The following is an 8,247-nucleotide window of genomic DNA, read 5'->3' as shown; positions in this document are numbered from 1 at the left end:
CAGATGTTGGTGCCCCCACTTTTGTAGCCCTGCTATGGCATTAGTAGCCAGGGTTCCACTTTAGCAGGCTAGGACATCCAGGTGGCATCCGCTTTAGCAGACTTGCTCGCTTAAGCGGCATCACTTTAGCTGCAAGGCTTCAGTTTAGCAAGCCTGGCCATCTTAGGCCATTGCTTAAGACTTTCACTTTAGTGGCCAAGGTTTGCTTTAGCACGGTCCTTCTGTCTTACCCCAGGTGCTTTCGCGAAATTGTGGATGCTTTTGCTGCACCTGCAATAGTATTAAGACTTGACACGATCAGCTCACATAAAGTTTGTAATTTGATTATGAGAGTTGTGGGACTCTAATTGGTGATTCAAGGTGGGTGTGATTGGGGAATGTGGGGCTATGCATTAGAGTACTTGGGGAGCATATGAGAGAATCCGTTCGAGGTATTTTCAACTCTAAAGGGATGCCTATCCTCTTGTCTTTAGCTTTAATGATGTTTTATGTTGCATGTTATTGTTTGCTACGTTTCAAACCCCAAAATGTGTTCCATTTTGGGACAAAGGTTTAGGGAGGTAATTAGACCTTTTGACAGAGTCGAGTTTTGAATATTTTGGTGCGGGTCCCATATTTCACATTCTTACTCCAATTTAGGTATGTATCTATTATATGTAACTTTAGTGTCTAAACAACTATGTTAATGTTGTGATTCCATTCTTATAGTGTGGTAGTGTTCAGAGGTTGTTTAGAATGGAATGCTCCAAGTCATGATTTGGATTGTGTGTTTCTACCTAAAGGTAGGATATGGCTTCCCTTTCCCACTATGTTTAAACGCATCATTCTCATTAGTGTTTTTTGAAATTATCTCAGTTTTTGCCCTAAAAATTAGTTTAGAAAATATTCAATGTGAGTCAAGTAACATGTTGAGTAATGCACATCAACAAAGCAAATTTAAGCAAGATTTAGTTTTTAATATATTTAAAAACAACATAAAATTATACTGAATATGATTTCTTCCACAATTAAAATATTCAATTTTTAAAATTTCTTGATGACCTAAATGAGTGAGAAACACATTTCAACAAAACTTTTGATATTGGATGCCATAGGGTTAAAGGAATTCATGCTAATACAAATCATAATTAGAAGCGAGATTTATGATTGTATACAATGTTTCTGCAAACCGAGCAAGCAAGCCCAAGTGGTGAGATATACATAGGAGCCTGGCTTGACTAGAAATTGTGACAAAACGTAGAGAGACTTGAGTATAAAAGAATTAAGAAAAAACATCTATTTGTTTTATAGTCGTGATGTGTTGATTTTTGCCAAGACTAAGCCTTTGAAAGCTTAAAAAACATATTTTGCATTGTAATTAAATGAACTAGGCACTATAACTTATCTGCAATTCTTCCTAAAGCACCTGCAAGCTTGTTTAGCACAACTACTAAGTTATCAACATGGTCCTTTCTTTGCTGCCTATCTTGTTCAGAATGCATATTCTGAGCTTCAAGTTGGGAGCTCACCATTTTGCCATTCCTTTCCAGCACTTTTACTAAATGATGTTGGACATTCCTTGTTTTTCATCATTTGAGTTGTTTCGCTTTCGTTTCCTTCCTTCTTGACCTCTCCATTTATCAACTCCTGGAGTGGTAGTTTGTCTTACACCTGCTTGTGTAGGAGAAACTTGAGAGAGTGGCTGATGTGGCTCCTCTGAAGTTAAAGTAGGAATAACATCCTCATTCATTTGTGGTACATATGAAAACAACCCATCATCCCCTACAACAACACTTCTGCCACTATCAAACAAAACTTCTGACGCGGAAGCCAAATCTAACCCTTCTTCATTGCCATTTCCATGATCAAGAATATTAAACACTTGTCTATTAAAAATCCAGGTAATTTTTTTTCTCTCTTAAAATCATTCCTCACATCCAAAATGACTCTTTTTCTTCTTTAATCTGAGACTCCACACTCTTTAATCTTTTTAAAATCCCTAGCCAGATTACTCCATCTCTTCTGGCATTGAATCGGTCCACGATTCACCCCTTGTCTTTTGCAGTAGGATGAAACTGAATCCCACTTAGCTTCAACCTGTGTTGAGCCCAATTCCATACCTCCGGTTCGGGCTTGATGGATCCGGTCTTCAACCACTTTTTTTCCCTGTATGAGAACGAGAATTTCTTGTTTGGTCCAACGAGGGAGCCTCGACACTTTGTTGGCATCATTGACGCCATTGATGGATGGTTGATGGTCTTCAGAGCCGGTAGATGGAATTAGGATCAATTGCTTAAGGTTGTCACTTTTTGAAGCCATGTGAGTTAATGGAGGAGAGGAATGATAATCACAGAGTTTTGAGTAGGAGAGGTAGAATGTTTAAATTGTAATGGTAATATTCATCTAATGTTCTTAGCCTTTGGGTATTTATAATAATATTTTGTGTATGAAAACACATTTTTATTATTTTTATCACATCTTTTCGTGGATACGATTAACTTTTAAATCACAATAAATTAGTTTCCTAATAAGAATATTTTGACTAAAAATTGACATTCTGAGGTCGGGTCCATAAACTACATATATTTCAAAGTGATAATATCTAATTTAGTAAATAATTCACCCTTATTTAGTTTCATTCCTAATTAGTTAGTGCTAACAACTAAGAATTTTCTAATTCAAACAATTTTTAAACTTACAAAATATAATTAATGTTTTTCCTACAAATAAGAGTGTCAGACTTTTCTTCTTTTTTCTTCTCTGATTTATATAGATAGATATTAATTTGAAAGGATCGGATACACTTAGATATGGAGAACACAATGATTTGAATTTAACTCAATTACTATAAATAGAAGTGATAGCATTCGAGTAAAATGTATATTTCATTTAACAAATAATTAGTAAAACAATATGTAGTTAATTCAAGTAAATAACATACAGGAGCACAATCAAACATGTACTAGGCGTGGTACCAAGGCAAACTAGGTTTGGTACCTGATCCAACCATGTAGTAACATGTACTAGGCGTGGTACCTCAGCCAACTTAATATATGTAGCTGGCGAGGTACCCAAGCCAACCAATTGTCACAAAACACAAAATTAGAATCATAATGAACTATGGTAACACTTGTAAACACAAGTAAATTAAACGCCTTCATCATCTTACATTTATTTGATCTTCCTAACCATGCATTGCAGAAACAATACAATAAAAACAATTATCATGCATACATTACATAACTTGGAAACAATAAACTATCACCTTTCTTGAATCAAGCCTTGAAATCTCCATTGGACCTGTGTATTTCCCTTGTTACAAATCCTAGCTAGCTTGTTATTGGTCTACAATTAATAATACAGGTACAAGATTCAATCTCCAATGGCCTAATTATATTCATATTACAACTTAATCTCAACCCCAAGCCAAACTTATGATCTTCTCACCCAATCCAAGGCTTTTCCACCATTATTCACCGAAAACTACCAATTCCATAGCTACTGAGTGAATAACAATAGATTAATCAAGAAAAACATTTAACAATTAACCCAAGTCTATACAACCCAAAATCCTTAGTAACTCAGATTTTCCCAACATAGGAACAAAACCAAAGTGTTCCCTAGAGTCCCTAATAGCACCTCAATGGCCTAGGGAATCAAACTATGAAGTTGAAGATTGGATTACTACATTTACAAAGGCTCTTGATGAAAAATGGCTGAAATTCGCCCTAATTAAGTTGCCCTTGTGCTTCCCCAAAACGTACTTTCCAAATAATTAGCGACTTTGGGGAATTTTCTCCATTAATTGCAACCAATCCGGCTAAAATGGCTCAATCCCACTATAGTGGAAGTGCTATAGTGAGACCTCTTGCTGTAACGGGAATTAATTACATCACAAAAGTAGTGTGTCACCCACTATGGAAGCTTGCATGGGACAAAAACGCAAAAATACTCTAAAAAGTCTCCATTTTTCAACACACCTTCAAAAATTGACATCCAAGACCAACCTATTCATGCCAAGTTTGATAACGTCGAGTTCTACTCACCCCAATTCATTTATGAAAAGGCCTACAAGTTCCTTAACGTCATAGCTAATAGAACGACTAACCAACACTTATATATTTTACCCAATCCTTCCCCGAATTTCCCTAGACCTCACCTTTATCGAATTATGCATGAATCTAGTAATATAAGTACTTATATCAAGTGAACATTAAAATGCAATATTCAGTCAAACCAATGCCTTATAAAATAAGACTGATGAAGTTTATATTTTGATTTTAAAAACATTTAACAAAAGTGTAATGATTTTTTTTGTACGAGGAAGAACCAACATTGTCATCACTATCGTGATAGAGTGGTATGCATGTCAAGTTAAACTATACTTGATTAAGATATATTGTGTCTCTCTTATATCAACTTTTTTATTTTGATTTGATTTAAAGAGACAAACAACAAATAAAGAAAGGACATAAAATACATTGTAATTAACAATTTAAAGGTGATTATTAAATATTTAACAAAAGTTTGATTCCTTAATAATCTCATATAAGCTAGTAAATCTGAGTATTCCTTTATTTTAGGGACACTCAAGATACTATGATATTGTTATTACAAGACAAATTCTAGATACTATAATATTTGCAGATGTCTCTCTTATATCCACTTTTTATGTTGATTTGATTTAAAGAGAGAAACAACAAATAAAGAAAAGACATAAAATACATTGTAATTAACAATTTAAAGGTGATTAGTAAATTATTTATCAAAAGTTTGATTCCTTAATAATCTCATATAAGCAAGTAAATCTGAGTATTCCTTTAATTTAGGGATATTCAAGATACTATGATATTGCTATTACAAGACAAATTCTAGATACTATAATATTTTGCAGATAAATAGGTCAACTAACGTATCAAATATTGAAATCCTCCTTTTTATATGCTTGTAAAAATCTATATATAGCTAAATGAAAAACTATTGGAATATCAAAACTTCATTTGCTCTTAACACATGTTACTCTAAGCTTCTTGCATCTGTAGAAAAATGGCTCAGCATTCCAAATTGTCCTCCCTCTTATTGCTAGCATTTATCTACTTTATACATGACCGCATGATTACAACTATAACAGCATGTCACATTCTACAAACTCCTAGTTTCTCAATGCCCACTACCCCTAGTTTCTCAATGCCCACTACCCCCCAGTTTCTCCAATTCCCCCGGTCTTTCAAAGCCCGCTACCCCAAGTTTCTCCAATTCCCACAGTCTTTCAAAGCCCGAAACTCCTAGTTTCTCAAAATCTGAGACCTCTAGTTTCTCAAAGCCCAAGACTTCTAGTTTCTCGAAACCTGAGACCCTAGTTTCTCAAAGACCGAAACTCCTAGTTTCTCCAAACCCGAAACTCCTAGTTTCTCAAAGCCTGAGACACCTAGTTTCTCAAAGCCCGAAACTCCTAGTTTCTCGAAACCTGAAACTCCTAGTTTCTCGAAACCTGAAACTCCTAGTTTCTCAAAACCCAAAATTCCTAGTTTCTCAAAACCTGAGACCCCTATTTTTTCAAAGCCCGTGACCCCTAGTTTCTCAAAACCTGAGACTCCTTGTTTCTCAAAGCCCGAGACCCCTAATTCCCCAAGGCTCAAAATTCCTACTTTCTCAAATCCTGAGACTTCTACTTTTTCAAAGCTTGAAACTCGTAGGTTCTTAAAGCCCGAGACCCCTAGTTCCCAAAATCCTGAGACCCCTACTTTCTCAAAGCCCGAGTCCCCTACTTTCTCAAAATCGAAGAGCCCTACTTTCTCAGTGCCTGAGACTCCTACTTTCTCAAAGCCCGAAACCCTTAGTTTCTCAATGCCCGAAACCCCTAGTTTCTCAAAGCCCGAGACCCCTAGTTCCCAAAAGCTTGAAACTCCTACTTTTTCAAAGACCGAGACGCCTACTTTCTCAAAATCGGAGACCCCTAGTTTCTCAAAGCTTGAGACTCCTACTTCTCCAAACCCCGAAACCCCTACTTTCTCAAAACTTGAAATTCCTACTTTCTCAAAGCCTGAGATCCCAAGTTTTTCAAAGCCAAAGACCCCTAGTTTCTCAAAATCTAAGACTCCAACATTCTCAAAACCCGAGACTCCTAATTCTCCAAAGATCGAGGCCCCTAGTTTTTCAAAGCCTGAAACCCCTAGTTTCTCTACACCCTGAGACACCAACTTTCTCAAATCCTGAAACTCCGTGTTCCCCAAAGTCTGAGACCTCAACTTTCCAAAAGCCTAAAATCCCAAGTTCTCCAAAGCTCGAGACCCCAAGTTCTTCAAAGCCTGAGACCCCTAGTTTCTCAAAGCGTGAGATCCCTAGCTTCTCCAAGTCTGAAACTCCTAGTTCTTCAAAGCCTAAGATGCCAAGTTCCCTAAAACCTGAGACTCCAAGTTTTTCAAAACATGAGACTCTAACATTTTCAATGCCTGAGACTCCGAATTCCCCAAAGTCTGAGACCCCTACTTTCTCAAAGCCTGAAATCCAAAATTCTCCAAATCCTGAAGCCCCAAGTTTCCCAAAGCCAGTGACCTTTAGCTTTTCAAAACCCAAAACTCCTAGCTTCTCAAAGCCCGAGACTGCTAGCTTTTCAAAGCCTGAGACCCCAAGTTTCTCAAGGCCCGAGACTCCAAGTTTCTCAAAGCCTGAGACCCCAAGTTCCTCGAAGCCCGAGGCTCCAATTTCTGCAACGCCCGAGACACCAAGTTTCTCAAAACCCAAGACTCCTAGTTTCTCAAAGCCTGAGACTCTAAGTTCTCCAAAGCCCAAGACCCTAAGTTTCGCAAAGCCCGAGACCCCTAGTTTCTCAAAGCCCGAGACTCCTAGTTTCTCAAAACCTGAGACTCCAAGTTCCCCAAAACCTGAGACCCTTAGTTTTTCAAAACCTGAGACCCCAAGTTCTCCAAATCCTAAGACTCCAAGTTCTCCAAAGTCCGAGACCCCTAGTTTTTCAAAGCCTGAAACTCCTAGTTTCTCAAAACCTGAGACGCCAAATTCCTCTAAGCCTGAGACTCCTAATTTCTTATAACCTGAGACTCCAAGTTCTCTAAAGCTCGAGGCTCCTACTTTTTTAAAACCTGAGACCCTAAGTTCTCCAAATCCCCATACTCCAAGTTTCTCAACGCCCGAGACTCCTACTTTCTCAAAGCCCGAGATCCCAAGTTCCTCAAAATCCGAGACTCCAAGTTTCTCAAAGCTCGAGACCCCTAGCTCTTTTAAGCCTGAGATTCCTAGCTTTTCAAATCCTGAGACACCAAGTTCGCAAAAATTTCAAGACTCCTAGTTCCCCTAAGCCTGAGACTCCAAGTTCTCCAAAGACCTAGAACCCCAAAGATCGAAACTCCAAATTTCCCAAGGCCTGAGACCCCAAGTTCCCCAAACCCCAATACACCTACTTTCCCAAAGCATGATACCCTAAGTTCTCAAAGCCCAAGACCCTAAGTTTTGAGACCCTGAGTTTTCCAAAACCTGAAACTCCTAGTTCCCAAATAGCCCGAGACACCGAATTCCCCAAAGTCTGAGACACCAAGTTCGTCTAAGTCTGAGATCCCAAGTTCTCCAAATTTTGAGACTATTAGTTTCTCAAAACCAGAGACATCTAATTCCTCAAAGCCTAAGATTACAACAACCCTAGAACACGAGACTTTTAGTGTCTCTATGCCTGAAATACCAAGTGTTCCAAAGCGTGAGCTACCAACTACCCCAAAGCCTGAGATCCCAACTTTTACAAAGCCTGAATTACCAGTTGTTTCAAATCCTGAGATTCCAAGTGTGATAAAGACAAAAAATCCAAAACTTTCTAAACCAACATTTTCAACTTCTCCATGAGTAACTATGGTGTTATCCATGTGGCGTGACTTGTGCTGGCTAACAAAGGAATTCAATCGCATATGAATGAGTTGACAATGGGTTGGATGCGAATGGATAAAATATTCGACTCGTCGGTATTTTATGTGAATAAAAATGGGTTGAATGATGGATGATATTATAATATCCACTTATTATCTACTCATAAATTGTACAAAATTGAAATTATCTATCAAATAAAGTGAAGCGGATCTTGAATTCTATTCTACTCTTACGCTCTAATTTTCTAAGTTTTGATTAATGATTTGACTTAGGTAAGTTCTAGTTATGTTTCTAGGCTTAAACTGACTAAAACCTCATAATTTAAGGTCTAAATAACGTAGCTTAGGGGTCCAACGAAATAGGAAAAGACCAAAAAACCCCTGACTTAACTGCTAT

General features: G+C 37.6%; 2 pseudogenes; one reads left to right on the top strand and one right to left on the bottom strand.

Annotated features, from left to right (window-relative positions):
• Positions 1 to 1,373: 1,373 nt before the first annotated feature.
• On the bottom strand, positions 1,374 to 2,298 carry LOC125840210 (trihelix transcription factor ASR3-like; annotated as a pseudogene).
• Positions 2,299 to 5,025: 2,727 nt separating this feature from the next.
• Positions 5,026 to 7,830, top strand: LOC125840313 (proline-rich extensin-like protein EPR1; annotated as a pseudogene).
• The last annotated feature ends 417 nt before the right edge of the window (positions 7,831 to 8,247 follow it).

The sequence above is a fragment of the Solanum verrucosum genome, unplaced genomic scaffold (genome assembly GCF_900185275.1).
Source record: "Solanum verrucosum unplaced genomic scaffold, falcon-dt-bn FXZP01000977.1, whole genome shotgun sequence".
Taxonomy (NCBI): Eukaryota; Viridiplantae; Streptophyta; class Magnoliopsida; order Solanales; family Solanaceae; genus Solanum; species Solanum verrucosum.
This window is presented reverse-complemented; position numbering and strand designations above follow the sequence as displayed.